Source organism: Tympanuchus pallidicinctus, unplaced genomic scaffold, assembly GCF_026119805.1.
Source record: "Tympanuchus pallidicinctus isolate F22 unplaced genomic scaffold, pur_lepc_1.0 scaffold24, whole genome shotgun sequence".
NCBI lineage: Eukaryota > Metazoa > Chordata > Aves > Galliformes > Phasianidae > Tympanuchus > Tympanuchus pallidicinctus.
Window position 1 is genome coordinate 9,001,369 of NW_026294741.1, and position 19,593 is coordinate 9,020,961.

At 47.7% G+C, this 19,593-nt stretch overlaps 1 protein-coding gene across 1 annotated transcript in view; it reads right to left on the minus strand.

The window, feature by feature from the left end:
- Window positions 1–12,702, minus strand: part of CALN1 (calneuron 1) — a 126,014-nt gene extending 113,312 nt beyond the window's left edge. The window contains exon 1 of the mRNA XM_052688499.1: window positions 12,582–12,702. The gene's annotated coding sequence lies outside the window, so the exon portion shown is untranslated. The remainder of the gene's footprint in view (window positions 1–12,581) is intronic.
- Between the last annotated feature and the right edge of the window lie 6,891 nt (window positions 12,703–19,593).

Below are 19,593 nucleotides of genomic sequence, written 5' to 3' on the forward strand. Positions count from 1 at the left end.
CCTCAGGTAGATAAAGCATTTTTATTCATCAGGAGTCAAGTAGCATTCAAGAAGACCACCAGGGTGTACAAAGACTTGGATGCAAGGGCTTTTTCCCTAATGCATATGTCACCATTTAACTTGGAAAGCAGAAGAAATACACTTGCCTCCAGGAGCAGTAAGGTCAGTCAGAACTTGAATGCTCTGTTTCTGGTGAAGATGGAAGTATACTGCCATGGATAGACCTCTCTGCCCAGGAAAAAGAAAATGCTTTAAATAAATCCCTAGCAGCATTTCCAGACAGGATTCAGGCAGAGCAATAGCCTTGGTAAAGACAAAGATGTGGCTGGGACAAATGTACGTGCCTGTTGTTGAAGTGCACAACCTGCAGCTCATAGGCCTCATCACACAATGAGAAAAAGCCCCCCAGACCTTGACATCTCCAGCCCATCATAACATCAGTGACAGCACAGGGTGATGTAAATGACCTTCTCATTAAGTGGCAGGACCTGAAGTTAAAGTTCAGCTTGCTGCAGTCCCAAATTCATGGGGCTTCAAGTCAACACAGAAAAAGCAAACCTGACAAAAGATCATGACTAATGCAGAGTCACTTCATCTTCTGGCACTTGATAAAGGCCAAGAGTGTTTGGCAAGAATACCAGACACCATTGCTGGCCACAGGAGGAGGTTGAGGTTGTGGATGCCCCCTCCCTGGAAGCACTCAAGGCCAGATTGGACAGGGCTGTGAGCAACCTGGTCTGGTGGGAGATGTCCCTGCCTATAGCAGAGGATTGGAACTGCATGATCTTAAGGGTCCCTTCCAACCCAAACCATTCTACGATTCTTTTTTCCCCTGTGAAGTAGTTGTGCTGTTCAGCTCTGAGCCCTGCAATTTCAGATATTCCCCATGGGAGGAGGTGACCCATACCTAAGAGCTCCATTGGTTTGGATCAGAACAACAAAGTGTACGGCCTAGGCATCAGGCCATCAGAAAGCAGGAGCTCATCTTTTCCTAGCTCAAATGATAAGAAATGCTTAAACACTCAATAGGACAGAGAGTAAACCTCACAGATCCTGTCTGAACAAAAACATAAACAAAACAGACAAGAAATGAATTTCTTCGTGTCTAATCAATATTCAGATGTTTACAACATGCGAAGTAGCAGCAGAACTGAATGGAAACCCACCCAAAGAAGTGACACAAGCTTGGAGGCAACTCCAATAGGAAGCAGAAATCCTTGGTGCAAGAGCTCCTTTCAGATGGTGCAGAGATGGCTCCAGGCAGCACAGCCCACCTTCTGACTCACCACTGGATCATCAGAACTGGCACATATCCCTCACCCTAGGGACTGCATGTCATAGCCTTTATGTGGTCAGGAACCACAAGGCATCAAACGTGCCCCAGGAGAGGTGGGGTCACAAGTGAGGCTCCTTCTGCAGCTGGGTTTGCAGCTGATTCAGCCATCTCCAGCAGAACTTGCTGGCTTCTTTGCTCCCAGCCCAGAGCTGTGGGTTACTGAGCTCCTAAATTCAGGCCCTAGAGAAATTCCCATGCAGACTTCAATGACCTAGTGCAAAAAATAACGATTCAAGTGAACCGTTTCCCTCAGTCTGAATTCAGCAGATTCGAGAACAGCATCAGAGAACCCAAAAACGATGTTTTCAGACCAAAAGACACCATTTTGGCAAAGAACTATCAGCTTTGTCTTAATGTAGCTGAGACACTTTCCCCTCCTCCCTATAACTCTTCCCTCTCCATCCAGCTGAAAGTTCCCTCACTCTAACTTTTATTGGCAGTACGTCAAGTTTTTCCCATGCTTATCTCACCACGTGGATCAGAAACGCACCCTTCTTTCTTCCTCTTCACCTGAACTGTTCCTGAAAGCTTTCCTGGGAGAGTACTGCACAAGGAAAATTCCCTTTGGAGTTTCAGGGCTGGAAGAAATCACTGTCTGCATGGGAACAGCAACAGCCACAGGACAATTACACTGCAGCAGAAGTCTGCAGGGAGAGGAGAGGCTGCTCTTGCTATGGTCTGCCTGACATCAGCCTGACATCACCATCTGGCAGTAGTTTCCACAGCAATGCATCTTGAAATACACTGGGTGCAAAACGCTGCCCAAGGAGATCAGCCTGGCAAAGCTTCTTGAAAATATTCTCTACTATCCAGAGGTGGTGAAGTTTTCTGGCATGGGACCTTGCATCCCTACTGTTCCTTCCTGCCTTTGTACGCTAAGCAGCAGGGCAGCAGTTGTAGGGTCGGTTGGGTGCACCCCAGCTGATGAAGTGCAAATACAGAGCCACAGGGAAGTATGCTGGCAACTTCAAAGCTCTTGAAAATTTAGAAAAGTCCAATTATAACTGTTAGCCAACAATGAATTCGTGCATTATTCACAGCCTTTAGGAAAAACAACTGGCGATGTCAGAAGAATTGTAAGCTGAGGGTTTGGAGTAAATGACCTCCTGTTCTTATTGTGCATTTGCCATGTACTGGAAGAAAAACAGGAAAGAGCCTTGCCAAGGTGTGGGGAGCAAAAAGGGAAGGAAAAGAAACCCAACAAAAATGAATAGGATTTTGTTGGCAGAATTAAGATTTACAAATTACCGCTGCTCCCTTTCTCCTGACTTCTGTAACGTAATTGCTGTGTGCTGAGACTAATTCAACAGAGATTCTTCTGCTGTGAAGGTGGAAGCAGCAGCTCATGGCAATGCACAGGGCAGGTGGCTCCTCAACAATCCAACCAGGACTGCAGGCAGCAGCATGGGAGCCAAAAAGAAACAGGGTTTAGGTCAAGATCTGGCAGGGCTAGATGTAAGCAGATCTTCATTAGGCATTTATTAGGATGGCTGGGAGGCCAGAGATATAAATATAGAACAGCAAATAGTTATTTTGAACTCAGAGCTGCAGTCACTATCAACCAATTGCACAAATCAACACCTTGGCATATAGGAGATGTCCAGGCTTAATTGGATAGCACTCAGTAGTTATTCTAGCACACAAATACACTCATCCATCTCGCTAATGATGCTGCTCCAATCACATTTTTACGTATTACTCCTGATATCCATAGCTTCCAGTTACGGCCACAAAACCACACTCAATCCTAACCCACACTGCTACTATTTATATAGGACTCAGCTTAGCAGGAGGCATTCAGCGATGGAATGTCTGGTGAGGAGTGGGTCTGTCATCGAGTGGTAGAGGTTGGTCTGCTCCACGATGGGGAAGAAAATAATCACAGCTTCAATGAGCCCCATGGCCTTGATGGAGCTATGGATGGGATCCAGGTGAGCTCAGGTGAGTCCTCAGAGCTCTGGTAATGATAAAGCTTCAAGCCAGCATTCAGAAGCACAGTGGAACTGTGGTTTGCACGCTGAATAGGAAAAACCTTTTTCTGATATCATAACTAATGCTTCTGTGGAGGTTGTCCTGTGCCATAGTAATGGTAAACTGGTGAATGCTGCAATGTGGCACCATTGGTGCTCCTCTGGAAGCCAACTGTAAAGCTGAGAGGATTGCTCTAGTCTTCCAGATCCATACACAAAGCTTTATCCCAGCTCAAGAAAGTAAATGTAAGGATTTATAAAAAGATCAATACATTTGATTAATCTCAACACATGTTTTTGTGCCATGGATTCAAGCTACTTCATTTGAGGTCATAGGCTTTTCTGAATCAGGACTTTACTAGCAACTCTAAGTTCTGTAAAAGAAGTTTCTGAATGTTTATGCTGTTTTTCAACAGTACTTAAAGATTTTACTTATTAAAACAAGCTTAGTTTCCCCATTTTATGTATGTACAGCAATTGGACAGATCAACACAACGGGAAAGGCATTACAACAAAGGTGCAATGATGGAAGGACCAGCACGATACAAAGGTGCTATAAAGGAAGCGAAGAACATTGCTCACCCATACCAGAAGATTCCAGGTTCACAGGGAAAAAGCTTCACCAAAGAGAGATCTCCAACCAAAGATCCTTCCCCACTGGCAGTCAGCCCTTAAATAAGGTCTGTGGAGGCACAGCCAGGCCTTTCTATCACAGGGATGAATTGCCTTCACCTGTGCTGCCAGGGCTGACCAGTCCTTTCCCCAGGTGCTCAATCAGTCCATGGCTCAACAGCTCCCATACAGTATGTTACAAAAATTCTCTAAAAAGCATAGGATATGTATTGTAGTCAAATGTTCTTGTAAGCATTCTAGCTTTTTAGTAAACTAAACGTGCTCTGTTTTTTCATATTCTGAAGTCACACAACCATAGGTTGGTTTGGGTGGGAAGGGACCTTCAGTCATCTCTGCAACTACAACTTCTACCTTTTTTTTTTGTTTCCTGCAATTTGTCAACAGAACATATTTACATCTGACCCTGACGGCCGTCTTTATTTTCTTTCAAACATTTCAGTTGTGCTTTAATTTAGTCCCACTCAAACAGTTCTGCTACCACTAGTGTGATCGTTGCCACAGCAGCGTAGCAGTGTTTTCCAAATGAAAGTTTTTTTTTCTAACTGGCTGTAGGGATATTGATATGACTTCATTCAGTATGGGAGGTTCAAATTGTTTACTGGTAGAGGGCTGGCTCAGAAACAAAGGAAATAGTAGGGTTTGCCTTGGGTCGAAACATTACACACAATGCATGTAAGGGGCTGAGCTGCAGTGCTACCTCATGGGTCCTTCTTCTGGGGCAGTAACAATATCCAGCTCCTTTTACTGCTGATTTAGCTGTGCCATCCAAGGTAGGCAGGAGTGTACAGCACAGTGTAGAGCTGTTGCATTCAATATTTTTGCAAGTGGCAGAATTTGAAGAATGGGGACACTCACTTGGGTGAGGGTATCAATACAGCTTCCCTCAGATTCTCTTGGAAAGAAGCTGGCTGGTGGGGCTCTGGAAAGCCAGGACACATTGGGAAGACAACTTCTGATTGAGGCCCAACATTTGAAATAATTTTTGGGCATCGTAAATAGATGACTGCAATCATTGAGAAGCAGAAAAGCAGCTCTTAGTTTGGTTCCAAGGTACCAAGGACTACTCAAAGATGACCTTAAAAAATGACAAAGTACATAAAAAATGAAGAAGCTGCTTGAGAAGAAATTAAAAAGAGCAGCTGGAAGAGAACCATTTCAAAACTCCTTATTGCAAGCCTGGAATAAACATACACTGCCAAACAAAGGAGAGCTGAAAGGATGAATGTTTGTGCAGCTACACAGCAGAGTGGAATTGTTAAAAGGCATTCCTCTAAAAGCCCAAGTCATGTTCAAGAGAGGAAATAGAATCCGGAACGTGACAAATTGCATGGAGAGGAACGATATGGCAGGCCAGAAAGGGTTTTGAGCAACAACTTGCTAGAGACATAAAAAGTAACAATAAAACCCCTTCAGGAACATTAGGGGAAGGAGGTTTGCCAGAGTAGTGGTGTGGCTGATAGATGATCACTGCATAAAATGTATTCTCGGGAGAAAGACATAGCAGAAAGGTTAAAGTGAATTGTTTGCATCGTTTTTCATTACGAAGGAGGTGGGAAAAGAAGGCTGGGAAAAGAAGGCAAGAAACAGAGATAAATAATCTGTTTTCATAATGGAAGAAGCATCCAACGGCAAACCCAAAGAGACCTGTCTGATAGATCTGCTCATATACTAAGAAATGATCTGGGGATTGGGAGAGTATGAGGACAACAAAATATATCAGCGATAGGAAATTAATCGGGGTAATCAAAACCAGAACTGGTTGTATCAGTTACAAAAAAACTCTCACAGAACTCCGTGTCTGAGAAATAAAATAACAGCTGAATTTCAGTGCGAAACAGTGCAAAATAATGCACATGGGAAAAAATATCCTGTAGTCTCCCTACAAAATGGTAAACTATCAACTAGTCATTACCATTCACAAAGGAGTTACTGGAAGGAATATGGATAGTTCCCTGAAAACATCAACTCAAAGCTCAACATAACTATGGGTGAATATAATGTGAGGGAAAGAAATAGAGGACAGAATTGAAACTGTGCTGTTATCTGAATCACTGTGCACCTACATGATGAATACATTTCTGCTCAGTGCATCCTAGAAAGGAAATAGCAGAGCAAGAAATGGCGAGAGGAAGGAAGTGAAGCTGAACAAAGCCAGAGAACTTCTATACAAAAATAGACTAACACAGTAGGACCCTTCAATCTGGCAAAGAGGTGGTTGAAAGGGATGTAGGAGACTCTTACCAAATCAGAATTTTATTATGTCCTCAACATGGGGACATAGGGAAGGTCAACAGAGAACAAACACACTCTATTTTTCGCAGCGGCAGACCTAGGAGTTTTCCAGTGAGACTAAGAGGAGCAGATTTTAAAGAATTCAAAGGAAGTATTTTTGCAAGGAGTGTACAATTAAGATGTTGAATTTTTGCTGGAAGACACGATGGTGCTCAAAGGCAGAAATAGGTTCAAGGAGGACTTAAATAATTCACTGAAAATGAGACAGGCATAGCCCCCAGCTCAGGAAGCGTCTGTGAGTGATCAACAGAAGCTGGAAAGTTGTAAGAGAAGGCATGTGCTGCACTTGCACTCTTCCAGGATAATAGGTGAAATGGAAATTTGTTCTCACTGTATTATACAGTAGCTGTGTTGAGGCATAGCTCAACATAGGAACTCCCACACCATTGCCTTGGGACTATGTTTGGGTTGTTTTTTTTGCTGACATAGAGGGAAACATTTCCTCCTGTAGCTGCTGGACACTGAGAGCTAAAGTCATTCTCCATCAAACTGCAGAAATTCTATGTGGATCACATTTTTGACATGAAGTGTTCAACTAATGGTCAAGAAAATGCCTAGTGAGTCATTGAATGTGACCCTATGCTTTGCACAGAGCAGGTTCTTTTCATAATTCACACTATTAAGCTCAGCTAATCTGTCATTTAATATCCTCTGTGGTGGATCTAACTTAAGCACATTATCACAGAAAAAAAAAAAAACATTCTCAGGGCTTCCAAGGGCTTGTCTTCAGCAAACTGCACCACAAGGGTGGGTGTTCTGTCACGTACTTTGGTAGCACTGTTGTCACTGATGTGTATTCCCAGTACAACCAGCTGCCTCTGGCAGACACACATAACAGAGGGGCTTGGGGGACCTGGAGAACACCCATATTGCTTTCAGGCACCACGATGCCTCCTTGTTCATGGATATGCGTGGACATCACAGTGTTCTGCTTGGGACTTTCTCATCAGGACACATGTGGTTACCAAAGCTCGTCCATAGCAGTGGTTTCTGGCAAGTTGCAGCTGACCCTGCCTCTCATCCAAGCTGTTTGAAAGGTTTGCCTCAGGCCCAGCACAGCATCTGATGGGTTTTTAACAGCAGGTATAGGGCAAGAGCAGGGTGAGTGTTGCAGGGGGTGAGCAAGGTCTCTCAAGGCTGCCTGATGCCTCTGGCTGCTCCCAGCCAGGACAAAGCCTGTTTTCTCAAGCATTAAATGAGACTTGAGCTGCATTCCCTGTCATCTTTTGTGCCATAGATGATATAAGCTTGTATTCCTCCATCATGAAACCCCTGTCTGAAGTCGCGCAGTTCAGCCGGGTCGTAAAGAGCAGTGACAGTAGTTTCCACAATCTGTCTTATTCCTGTACCCCAGAGAAAGCTGCGTCTCTCATAAACGACATTTCACAAGGAAATAAAATATTTATCAAAGTTCCCGATGACAGCACTGTATGATTTTGCTCCTTCAATCAGCAGGTCACAAGACAAGAGCACTTTCAGCCCATGGTCCAATCCGACGCAGAAAAGAATCAATCTACTCTTTCAACTTGCTTGTCAAGGGTGAGGGTTTTCTAAAACATCTCAATCTTCTTCCCACTCCCCATAGCCATTGGAATCTGAACCCTGGGGCTGGGCTGCACCAGCTGGGAGCAGTGGCCCTCCTGCCTGCTTGTGACATCCATCACGCCACGATGGACCGTGTGGCCCTCCACTGTGTGAGGTCTTGCCCATCAGGACCATGATTTTGTGTGGACCTGTGTACAATGCCAAGTGGTGATGTCACGCAACCAAAGCTTCTCAGCACAGCCACAACTCACATTACAGTCCATTCATGTGTTCTAGCTCAGGTGCCCACAAGCAATTTCATCTCCACCACCAGCTCCCTGGCCACCGCAGAACTCCTGCCCTTCCCAGAGCCAGCAGCTGACCCCTGCTCATCCAGCAGGCTCCTGGGCACAGCTGCAAACCTGAATCCACCCCCTGGTGTCACTCCTGGGTGGCTGTGGTGTCACACACTGCACGAGCAGGAAGCACCCTAGCGGCAGGTGGACCTGGGTTCTCCTCCGTGAGAGTGCTGGTCATAGCACAGCAGCTTTCTCCTCAAACCCCAGAAAAGCTTTATTATTCTCAACCCTCTCCTGTCTTCATTGACTGATTTACCAAAGCGTGTTTGAAAGGGAGCAAAAAGAAACATACATCCCTGTTTCGTTTACAGTTCTTCATATGCCAGACCATTCTTGTGTCTACTCTTGCAACAGATCCTCCAAGGGAAATTCCTGTAAAACCACCCAAGGGCATCCTGCCAGCTTCCAACACAGCGTGTAAAACTCCCGGGAGTCCACTAAGCCACTCTGCAATAGGAGCCAGGCTCCCAGAGCACTTGGGCAGTTCTCAATCTGGAGTCAGTGCTTTGGGGAAAGCCAGAAATAATTCATTGTCGTTCCATTCCTGAGCAAACCAGGTCTCAGTATAAAAGGATTTAAAGGGTGAAACCTCTGTCAAGTTGGGCAACACCTAGAGGTGACTACTGAAAACCTGCTTTCAAGGATCCCCAGGGCTTCTGATGCAGTTTGTCTTGACTTTATCTAATGGTCAGCCTCTGGTAGACAATTGATTTCCAGCAGTCTCTGAGTGGAAAACAAGTTGTAATTGTCTGTGCAGCCTCTTGTCTCCCTCCATTAAAACACAGGTTTTAGCTCATACGCTAGAAGCAGCTTACGTTCAAAGAGAAAAAAAGAAAGTATCAGAATAATGAAGGGAAAAAAAAAAAAAGGATAAAAAACTCAAAGAAGAAAATGTGGCAGCAGATGGTGGATTAGCTGCCCTGAAAGGCCACCTGAATCCAGCTAAGCCGCCGATGATCTGCACTGATAACCCCACATCTGGATTCCCCGAGCCCCAGACATGACTGCTCTCTTCCTTCCCGGCCGCAGTGATGTTTGTATCTCGAGCACACTGCTTAATAACTGTGTGATTTCATTCATACGATGCATTTTTACAATCTGAGACCTCTGTGGAATGTTACGACTATGTTTAATTTATCATACTAATTCAATCTGTAATATCCTGCCAGAGACGTAGAACGGGGTTGACATATGTCCCTTGTTCTGAATAGAAGAATGTGTTAGAGTCTAGCAGCTAGAAAGAGCAAATTCAGGTTTTATCTCAGTCAGATCCATTTTGGAACCTTCCTGCTCCAGAAACGCTGCTATTTTTCTTTTGTTTAAAGGTGGTTGGCAAAGAAAAAGTGAAAATGAGAACTGTGTCTTTTGTGTTTCTGCTCTTTCCAGTGTATGGAGCAGAGGAAGTGGGAAAGGTTATTACCTACAATAGAAAAAGAATTACTTTTCTGCTCTTTCTTCAGAAACTCAGGTCTTGCTTGTAGAAGGAAAGCCTTGAATGGATGGAGATTGACAAGCAGAGCAAATTGCCTTTCAGGAAGTTATGAAGCCACATGCCCACTCAGACTGATCTCTCATGTTACCAAGGGGCTTGGTAGAAGCTCAGAGGGAGGAACGAGCTCAAGGATTACAGAACACTTATTGCCCCTTAGTGTTTGCAGGACAGGACACCAAATATGCCAGGGGTTGGCTGGGTTCAAGTTCCAACCCACCACAGCCCCCAAGTGTCCGCCCAAAGAGGGAGAGACAAGCTTGGTGCTATTCATCACCCATACCCAAAGAAAAGAAAGGGGGAAAAAAGGCCTTTTCATCACCACAAAGAAGATCCCAAGTTCAATTTTCTCGGCTTGGAAAAGAAAACCTTAGGCGGGTCACCTTTAGTTTGAGTGATGCCAGGTGAGCTCTTCTCTGCCTGCGTCTATCTGCCAATCCCTCTAATTCCTTTTGTCATCATGGTTCAAGTGCGCTATTGAAACGCACAGTGCAGAGTTTAATTACGGAGAACAATGAGCTGGATTACACCAACTGCTGATCTTGAAAATAGCTTCTTTCCCCCCCCTCTTTTAATCACAGCGTCCACGGAATTAGAATGGGAATCCCAAACCCAACAGCCCTGTCCTATTGAGAAGCAATAGTCCTGTGCTCTTGTCTAAGTCATTGAATCACAGAATGGTTGGGTTGGAAGGGACCTCAAAGCCCATCCAGCTCCAATCCCTGCTGTGGGCTGGGTGCCCCCCAGCTGAAGCTGCCCAGGGCCCATGCACAGCCTGGGGCACCTCCAGGGATGGGGCGCCCACAGCTGTGGGCAGCAGTGCCAGGGCATAATTGAAGCAGAACGATCCTGGCCATGGTGTCAGAGTTGACTCAGGTGGGAGCCATATGACACGGGCTCAGCTCAGCAGATTCTCACTTCCAATTTCAGGGGGTTCCTCCTGAAAGGAGGAAAAAAACCTCCTGGTGAAGTTTTGCTGGCACCAGCAGCACCAGCACCAGGCTCCAAACTTGGTAGCGGTGGAGATGTTAAGGTCTGGGCCTGGGAACAAACATCCCGTGCCAGAACGCATTCCCTGAGAGTCAGCAAAACTTTTCAGCCCTTCATTTCATCCTATTATTTCTGCTGATGGCACTATAAATAATTACTCCCCACCCTCCGCGTGCTCGCGATGCTTGAGTCACTTTGCTGAACCAAGACGGATGTTTTGCTCTCTCCATCTCTGCCTGCTTCTATTTCTGGTGGCTCTCACATCTCACCCGCTGGCTGTCCTGGTGTGCAATGGCACGTGGCAGGGGACGTGTTCCCATTTCTGCCCGTTGATGGTGAGCTCTGCCCCACACTGCGATGCCCCCACCACTGCTGCACCTACCTGCAGCCACCAATGGGTTTTCAAGCTGGTTTCTTGGGCACGTTTGCTCACATCCCCACTCAGATCCCAGATCAAACACAAAACTAAGGGCACTTTCAGGGTTCCTTGCCAGGTCCCTGGAGTGGAACAAGGCAGCTATTATCCTGCACCGAGTTCCATCACCACGTCACCCAGAGCCTCAAACAGTTCAACCACCGCCTGCACACATCTCAACAACAACACAAGAGTCACCTCCGAGAGGAACCCAGGGTTAAACAGTAACCACATAACCCCGGGCACGCAGCACTTGCTCTCCCCCAGCCCTGCACCCCTGTGAGCTCATCACTGCAGGTTTCTCTTTCCCCAGCCGTTTTGCTTCTGCTCACCAGCAGCATCTCCTTGTCGCTGTGTCTATTTCCAAACTCATCGCTGCCTACAGCACACCCAACCCCTCCAGGTGCACTTGCTGTTGGGCTGCTGACACACACAGCTCTGTTTCCCTTGGAAGTTTCCCTGTCCCATCCCTCTCTCACTGAGAGCAATTAATATTGGTGACAAAAGACATGCTTTTCTGCCCCGCTGGGGAGCCCCAAAATTTCCAGGTGCTGTCAGACATGCTGAGTTCACAGCATTTCCCCCACAAGCCCTCTGCAATGCCAGCAAGCTGGAGGTGATGCTGGTGGATTAGTAGGACTTTTTTTTTTTGCTGTGCTAACGTCTCAACATGCCATACACAAACAGCCTGTTCCTGATTTACGGGGAGCGATGGCCACCATCTAGCACTGCTCAAGAAGATTAGTGGCTGCTTTTCCAACCCTATTTCAAGCCTCGAGGAGGTTCACTATTCGTCAAAAGTGTTCCTAAGCTCAGCCAGGCACCAAGGTGAATGTTTTCTTGGCAGAGCCTCTTCTCCCACTGGAAGGGAGAGGGCTCCTGAGGACCCTCGCCCTCATGGGGCACACCTGCAAGGAGCAGAACCAGCTTGGGGGTCCCAAACACGCACTTGCACAAAAGATCAATGATGCATAACGTAAAGAAATGGCTCTGGAGCATAGAAATATAAATTAAGAGATCGCTCAGGTAGGAGCAGAAGGGGGAGAGAAAAATCAATTGGGGAACGTGCTGGTTAGCAGCTAAACGTTCTCCGCCAACAACATTCCCAACGAAGGGCGATTTATCAGCCCAGCCAAAGCTGCTGTGGGCTGTGCTGCTGAACAGACGGAACTCCCAATAACGGGACCGGCTTCCTCGGAGCGCTCTGCATTGCGCATGAAAGGATATGGCCAAGCTCTTCACCTGGTGGACCTGGAGGGGAGGCAGCGGGGAGAGGAGCGAGCAGCCGTGAGGGCAACTTCTGCTGTGACTCTTGCTGTAGGTAACCAACTTATCTTCCACCGAGTGCAGCGCTTGGATTTAAAGAGGGAGGGGAACAAAAAACATCCAGGGCACGCAACCGGGAGCGAAGGGTGAGGAAGGGAGGAGGCTGAGCCCGGGGTCCCCAGGAGGGCACCGTGCAACCCTGCCCAACCCCACTCAACTCCGCAGGGAAAAAATAGAAAGAGATGGGGAATGAGAAGAGAGATGAGAGGGGTGAAGCCACGCGGCAGCCCCGGCCCCCAGCGCGTACCTGCTGCCAGGTGAGCGGCTGCCCCCCGCCATGCCGCCGTGTCCCGAGGTGGTCTGGAGGAAGTGAGAGCACCCACTGTGACTTGGGGAGACAGAACAGAGTACAGGCATTAATTAAAAGAGTCTGAAGGCTCTCTCCTGCTTGCTCACTCGCTCTTTTTTTTTTTTTTTTTTTTTTTCAGTACAGGATCGGATTTAAAGGGCTAGAATCCCAATTTGGCGGCGCTGCTCCCCGGGAGCGATGCTCACCGGCCCTGTCCTGCCGGCTCCAGCAGCAGCTCGGTGCCCGTAGGGACCATCCTGGTGATCCGGTGGCGGCAGGAGTTCCTCGGTGGCAGCAGCAACAAACTGTAAATCAAGGTGTTGGAGAGCCGGCACGGCTGCTCGCGAGCAGCGATGCTATTGGCAGTGCATTGAGGTGGAGAGCCAGAGGGAGGAAAGTTTGCTCTCTACGAGCTCCTGGCAGCACGGTGAGGCTGGAGGAGGGTCTTGCCCCTGGTCTTAGCGCTGTCACCTCTCTTGGATGCTGGTGTTGGTGCCCAAAGGCTCTGCCCTGTGCGCTGGATGGCCATGGGAAGGGTTACGTCACCCCATGGGAGTGCTCCCATTTGGACATGGGAATGCTTTCTCCTGCCAAGGCAGCTGAAGAGGAGCTGGTGTTGGTGGGGGTGTGAGCTTCCCAACTACTGGAGACCTGCAAGAGGCTTTTAGGTCTCCATCAAGATGCCCATCTCCATCCTTTGGAGCATCCTGACCATTTCGTCATGGCACATACTATGGAAATGTGCAGTCAGGCGTTGCTGGATTCCTTTCCTACTGCTTGTTGAGAAGAGGTGCAGAAGATTGAGTGCAAAGCGGGGAGCACAGCGTGGTCCAAATTATGAGTTCAGATGGGAGTAACCAAAGGGGAGCAACTGGGAAAGAAAGAACTTCATCTCCTCTTTTTTTTTTTTTTTTTTTTTTTCCTTTTTTTCCCCCCCCCACCCAAGTTTGGCCCCAAAATGCAACCCTGTCTTCTTGCAGCCAGCTCTGAGCACCGTGGCTGGTGCTGGCTGTGTCCAATCCATCTCCTCCTCAAACTCAGGGCTGACCTGCATGTTCTGGCTTTCTCTTTCCCTATTAATTACACAAAGCGCTGGATGCCAAAAGGAAAAGCTGGTTTTAATTCCACGCCGCAACCCAGTTCCAAGCTGCTGAGATAAATAGCAGGTTTTTAATGAACGAGGAGACTACCAACATGGAGGAAGGCAAAACAGGGAGGGAGAAGAAGCACATTTGGGGCCTGGTCAGGGAAATTGCATCGAAGGCGGAGATGAAGCCAACCTCCAGAGCAAAGCAAGGCTTTGCAGCACCAGCACCAGGAGCTGCTCGCGCCCGCATGCAGGATGGTGCCGCAGGACAGCTCTGCAGAGTCGCGCTCAGGCTCTGTTGGCCCTGGGCCATGCTGGGGAACGGCGAGGCTCCGTCTCATCACAGTAGCCTGTTGACATCCATCTGGCTCCTGGGAGGAGAGAGAAAGCAGCTCCGGAGCCTGCTTCCCACGGGCCTTGGGTACCGCAGCTCCGAGTCAGGCTGGACTCAGGCTGTCTGCTCTCCGTGAGGATTTCACCCCAAAACTGTCTGTCCAAACTGCTTGTGAGCACCTCCACAGTCAAGCTGATAACAAGCAGGGACATCATTCCCGCCGAGGCTAACCACTGACTGCAAATTTCTTGGCAGTATGTTCCTTGGGAGAGGATGTGGGGATGCACTTTTCTATATAAAGAGGAGCACCAGGCGGAGGTGAAATGCCAGCACTAACAGCGCATCCCCAGAGCCTCCAGCCCGGATCGCTGCTTCCCCGTGTGCATCTCAGAGATGTTGTTCCTTTAATTATTAATCCTTGCATTGACGTATTCAACTGTGCACGGGCTTCTAAAGGGTGCTCTGATGTAGAAATGAAAAATACATTTCCTTCTCTCCCTTAAAACTTGTCTCCATTCCATGACCAATTTTACTGCCGTTCCGCTCTAATTTTAAATATAACGAGAAACATTAAGGCTTTCAATTAAAAGATCCCTTCCGTGATATACTGGGACGTAGCCTGCAGTATGAGTGCTGTGCTGTGTGCTGGAGAGGGATGCTGTCTGCTACCTGATTCCCACCTCCACTGTTGGGCACAGGGCTTTGCCATGCGCTGAGTACTGCGTGTAGGAGCTCCTCGTCAGATGCATCCCCCAGCGGAGGGGGAATAGACCTCAGCATGATGCAATCCAGGATTTGGAGATCATCTTGGCATTTGGTTCTGAATTTTTCGTCTCTTGCCTTTTCTTTGTGAAGGGCTGAGCCACAGCGATGGCACAGATGGTCTCACTCTGCAATGGAGAAGGAAAAATCCAGAAATTGCCTGTAGAGCCACTCTCATTGACAACTTTGAGGAAAACCCTCAATGATCAGAATTTAAGTGTTGGGTTCTTTGGAAACCATAAGAGTGAAGTTTGGTCTACCACAGCTTTTATCATTTGTTCTTTTCTCCAATGACCCATACCTTGCACTCAACCTCATTTGGTCCCAACTTTCAGGACACAAGTTCCCCAGCAAAGCAGGAGGCATTCAGCCCAGTGCAGAAGCCAATCTTTGCAAATATTTGCATTACCAAGATACCAGCAGTGTAAGACACGGCTGTCCAAACCTGTGTCAACAGAGGTGGCATCAGCACATCCTCAGCAGCTGAGTCCCATCACAGCTGACACGTGGACGCTGCTCCTCTTTGGGAGCTGGGGCTCGGAGGTGGTATCACTGCCACGCCACTGCCCCAGCAGGACAGACAGACATCAGATTTCCATCAAACAAAAATGGGAAACAGTAGGTACAAATCTTGCTCCATCAAGTTTTCCTGCTGACTTTCCAAGCCTAGGTGTCTGCTGGGGTGTGTGCCAGGAGCAGGGCACGGGACACAGCCCAGCAGGGATGCAGCTGGCAGCTCATTTCCCTTCTGTGGGTTGCTGCTTGCTTAATGGAAGTGGCATCACTTTGATTTCATTAACTGCGAGGATGTTGGAGGAAAGCTTCTCATGCATCTGGGGAAAACAGCAGGTTTCTGAGGATAAGATGAAAAGACAGAACAAGGTATTATAGAGAAAAGGCACCACAGCAGAGGCATTTAAGGAGAGAAAAATTGCCAGGCTGGGTCAGAGCCACTCCATGCTCAGAGCACCCACACCCTGCACCCAGCCTGCATGGAACACCAGACATTCACTCTCAAGACAAGCAGTGTTGTCTTTCACCATTATTGCAAGATTTTCGTGCACTCCATCTCTGTATATCATGCTTTCTGAGGGCAAACCATCTTGCTTGCATAACTTTTCAGGCAGAAGGAGCCCGTTGCTCCTTCCCATAACACAGACTGGAATGTTTTGCCTTAACATATTGCCCCAGGGCAGCAATGATGACTGCAGACCCCAAATCAGATCTCATTAATTTATCATCCAAGGAAGAGACTCTACAATAATTCTTCTGCTGCTGACGTGGAAACAGGATTCAGTGCTCTGGGCAGAGAAGGGACTCTCAAAGTGCAATGTTGTGTTAGGCCAAGAGAAGAGCCGTATGCATTTCCAATTAATCAGACAAATTAGAGCCCTTAAGTAAAGAGAAAAAGCAAAGAGAATAAAACATGCCGGAAACACAGAGGAAGAGTTCTGCTCTCCAAAATTCAAAGGCGAGGCTTTGAAAACCTAGTTTGCTTTCTCCAAGAATCACAGGGGATTACTTTGGACTTCAAAAGGAATTTGGAAGCAAACAAACAAACAAGCTCATTACAGAGGAGCTGACTCTTACTGCATTTCTGTATATCTGCTCCCAGCATCTCCACACGGTGAATTTTCCAAATCCCTCTGTTACGTGGCAAAGTCACAAACGTCAAGGCTCATGGCACAGAGAAAGATCTCACCCACTCCTCAGCATAAGGGGGTCATAAGAGTCAGGAAGATCAACATGGTGGAACGGTGATACAGGAGGTGTAGTGACAGATGGACGAGCACGATGGAAAGGAGTTACAAAGGAAGAGTGCTCACACATCCCTAAAGATCTAGGCTTGCAGGATAAATTCCACAAGGGAGGGATCCCCAGCCAAAGATTCTTCCACACCAGCAGTCAGCCCTTCAGTGGGGTGTAAGGGAGGAGCAGCCAAGCTCTACCCCTCCTGGTTGCACAGCTGAATTGCCTCCACCTGTGCTCTCAGGGTCCTTTCCCCAGGTACTCAATCAGTGGTTCAGGCCACGGTTCAACCATTACCATACAGGGGTATTTAATTAAGATCATTGCAAATGATGCCTTTCACCCAGATTTGCGCACCAAACTGTGTTGATGTGCGTGTGTCTGTCTGTCCCAATGGCTTCTGCACCCCTGGGAGAAATTTAGCTGTGTTAGGCATGGTTGTGCTCAAAGAAAGGCTTCATCCTGATGGGTGCTGGGGAGGAGAGAGCCCTCCAAAAAGTGCCAGTCTTGCAAAACTCTTCTATTGGGCTTGTAAGATGGTAATTATTGAGAGTCCAGGCTTTACTAGTGCTAAGATACAGGTTGAAGACATAGAAGAGCACTATCTGTGTTCCCAGATAATGGCTTTTTGGAATGGGAAACTGAAAGAGGGAGTTTTGTTTCCACAGTGAGTGAATGGTGTTTCATGGAAGAGCTTAGCAAAACCAGAGAGAGCTGCAAGCAGGCAAGCGATGGGAATCCCCACATCCACTGGCAGAGATTTTGAAAGAAAAATGTGAAGGAGCCATACAAACATCCTGCTTCAGGACATAAATCAGCCTCAAACTAACCCTGCACTCAGTGGAAACATTATTGATGGGCTGGTTTAGAGTTTCAAAAGTTAAAAGAAAAAAACAGGAAAACATTTGCTCACAGTTTTGAGGACTGCTTTTCATTTTATAAACCTTAGTCTAAAGCAAAGCCACAGAGCTGGTGCACGCATTCATTTAGCTGTCCACCCGTCAGTCTGTTCTTCACTAAAAATGTTTTGCACATGTTGGCCAATTCAACCTTAATTTTGTACTGCAGCGATCTCAAAGAACTGCTCGACCAACAGGTTTCATGAGACCTGGATGGACAAAAGAGGAGGACCAAAATGGTGTCCATAAGAGGAAGAGTCAAATTTAACTCATGAGCGTTTAAGGGCACAAATCCATAACAAAAGTACATCCTATCCCTTTGACTACTTTTTCTTATTTCCCTTGGGCTGACTGAGAGGCACAGTTGGAAAGTTTCAAGTTGCCTCGAATGAGAAAAATGTTGAAATAAAACCCTGCAATCTGTTCTACTCCTGAGCAGAACCTGTCAGCGAAACACCTGCAGGACTGGATGGAGCTGCAGGGCTCATCCATCACTGCAGTTCCCATCTGCTGCCCTCTGCTGTGGCCATACCATGGTCACCATCCTTCATCTCTCAAAGCCAGGTATTGTCCACAGGAGTAGCCAAAGCCAAAGCCAAATTTCAGTCTTATTCTCAGCACGCGTTTCTTACCTTCGTGGTTGCTTTGTTGTCCTTTACTCTTTCATGGAACAACCTGATCCATCACACGCAGTGGAGCAAGCCAAGATGATGTCTTTGCTACAGCAAGATGCCAGTGGCCACCTCTCCATTCCTGTGGTTTTTACCATGTGCTGTTTCATCATTCAGATCAGATCTGGAGAGGTTCAGGCCCAGTTCCTGGGCGATCTTGGGGCAACTGGTCCTGCTGGGTCACCCTGGGGCTGCAAAATAGTCATGGGCAATGTGAATTTCCAGCATTATGTCCATCAGGCTCAGCACCCCAGTCCAACACAAATCACACATCCCATATAAAGAGTGTTTGGGAATTGGCTGTTTCCATATTTCCATGGAAGCTTTCTTCTTTCCACTGCACCCAGAGCTGAGAAGTGACTGGAGCCCACTGGGAGAGGAGATTCTTCTATTGGAGGTTCTTCCAATGGAGGAGTAGCACCAACTCCAAAATGGGATCTCTCACTGATGTCCCATCCCAGTGTCCCTTGCTGGCCTCAGATCCCACTCTCTCTACGTGAAAGTTCTCCCTCAAAGCACAGAGCAGTGTGGCTCCCCTCCTCCCAAGAGAAGAAGAATACCTCCTGTCAATCAGGGGCCTTTCAGCATCTTTCCAGCCCCTGTGTTTAATCTGTGCTGTGACTGTGGATGGATTTTTGCATGTCAGGTGCAGCAGGTGCTGCGGCTGTGCCACCCACCTTGCAAAAACCCACTTGAGCCCCAGCATGTTCACATCCACTAATTGGGTTTTTACGAGTTCCTGCACCGCTCTCGTGTGAGCAACTCAGAGAGCTCAGCAAGAGCCATTAAGCAATTCTTTGAAGTGTAGCTATTATTACCTAAGATGCTAAGCACGATGTAATGCTATCAAATTGTGTAACCTGCAACAAGCCGCACGCAGGGCAGACCGTGCTCACTGCTGTACGTGCAGCTGGCACGTGAGAGCACACAGGAGAGGGAGGAGGGAGCTTTCAACCTGTGCCTGGATATCTGCATCCCATGCGGACCCGAGGAGTTTCCTTAAAGCCCAAACAGCAGCGAGTGACCCTGACCAAGCTCTGTGCTTATGTCTACGTGGGGCACTTCCTTGTGTTCCATCCAAGGATGCTGCAGGATGGGGTGAGGTCCCCACTCCTGGGATGCTGCCGGGAGCAGCCTGACTCTACCTTGGCTTTCTGTCTCCATGGCAATGGCTCTGCGTCATCCCTTTAGCTCAGCAACCTCAACCGATGCAAAATTTGGCCTCATTTTGGGATCCCAGGGTGGAAACGAGTGCAGACAACTCTCCTTAACGATGCGCGCGTGGAGGAGCCAGGACAACCATTGCTTAAGCTATGGAGTTGGGAAGAAGAGCTGATGCAGGGGTTTTGGAGGGGAGAGAAGAGACATTTCATTCCCAGCAGCCATAAGTGGCCACCATGGCCACCATCCACCCCAGGGGTGCTGCCACCCCGTGCCCGTTCCTCTCCTAAATCACTGCTGCACAATC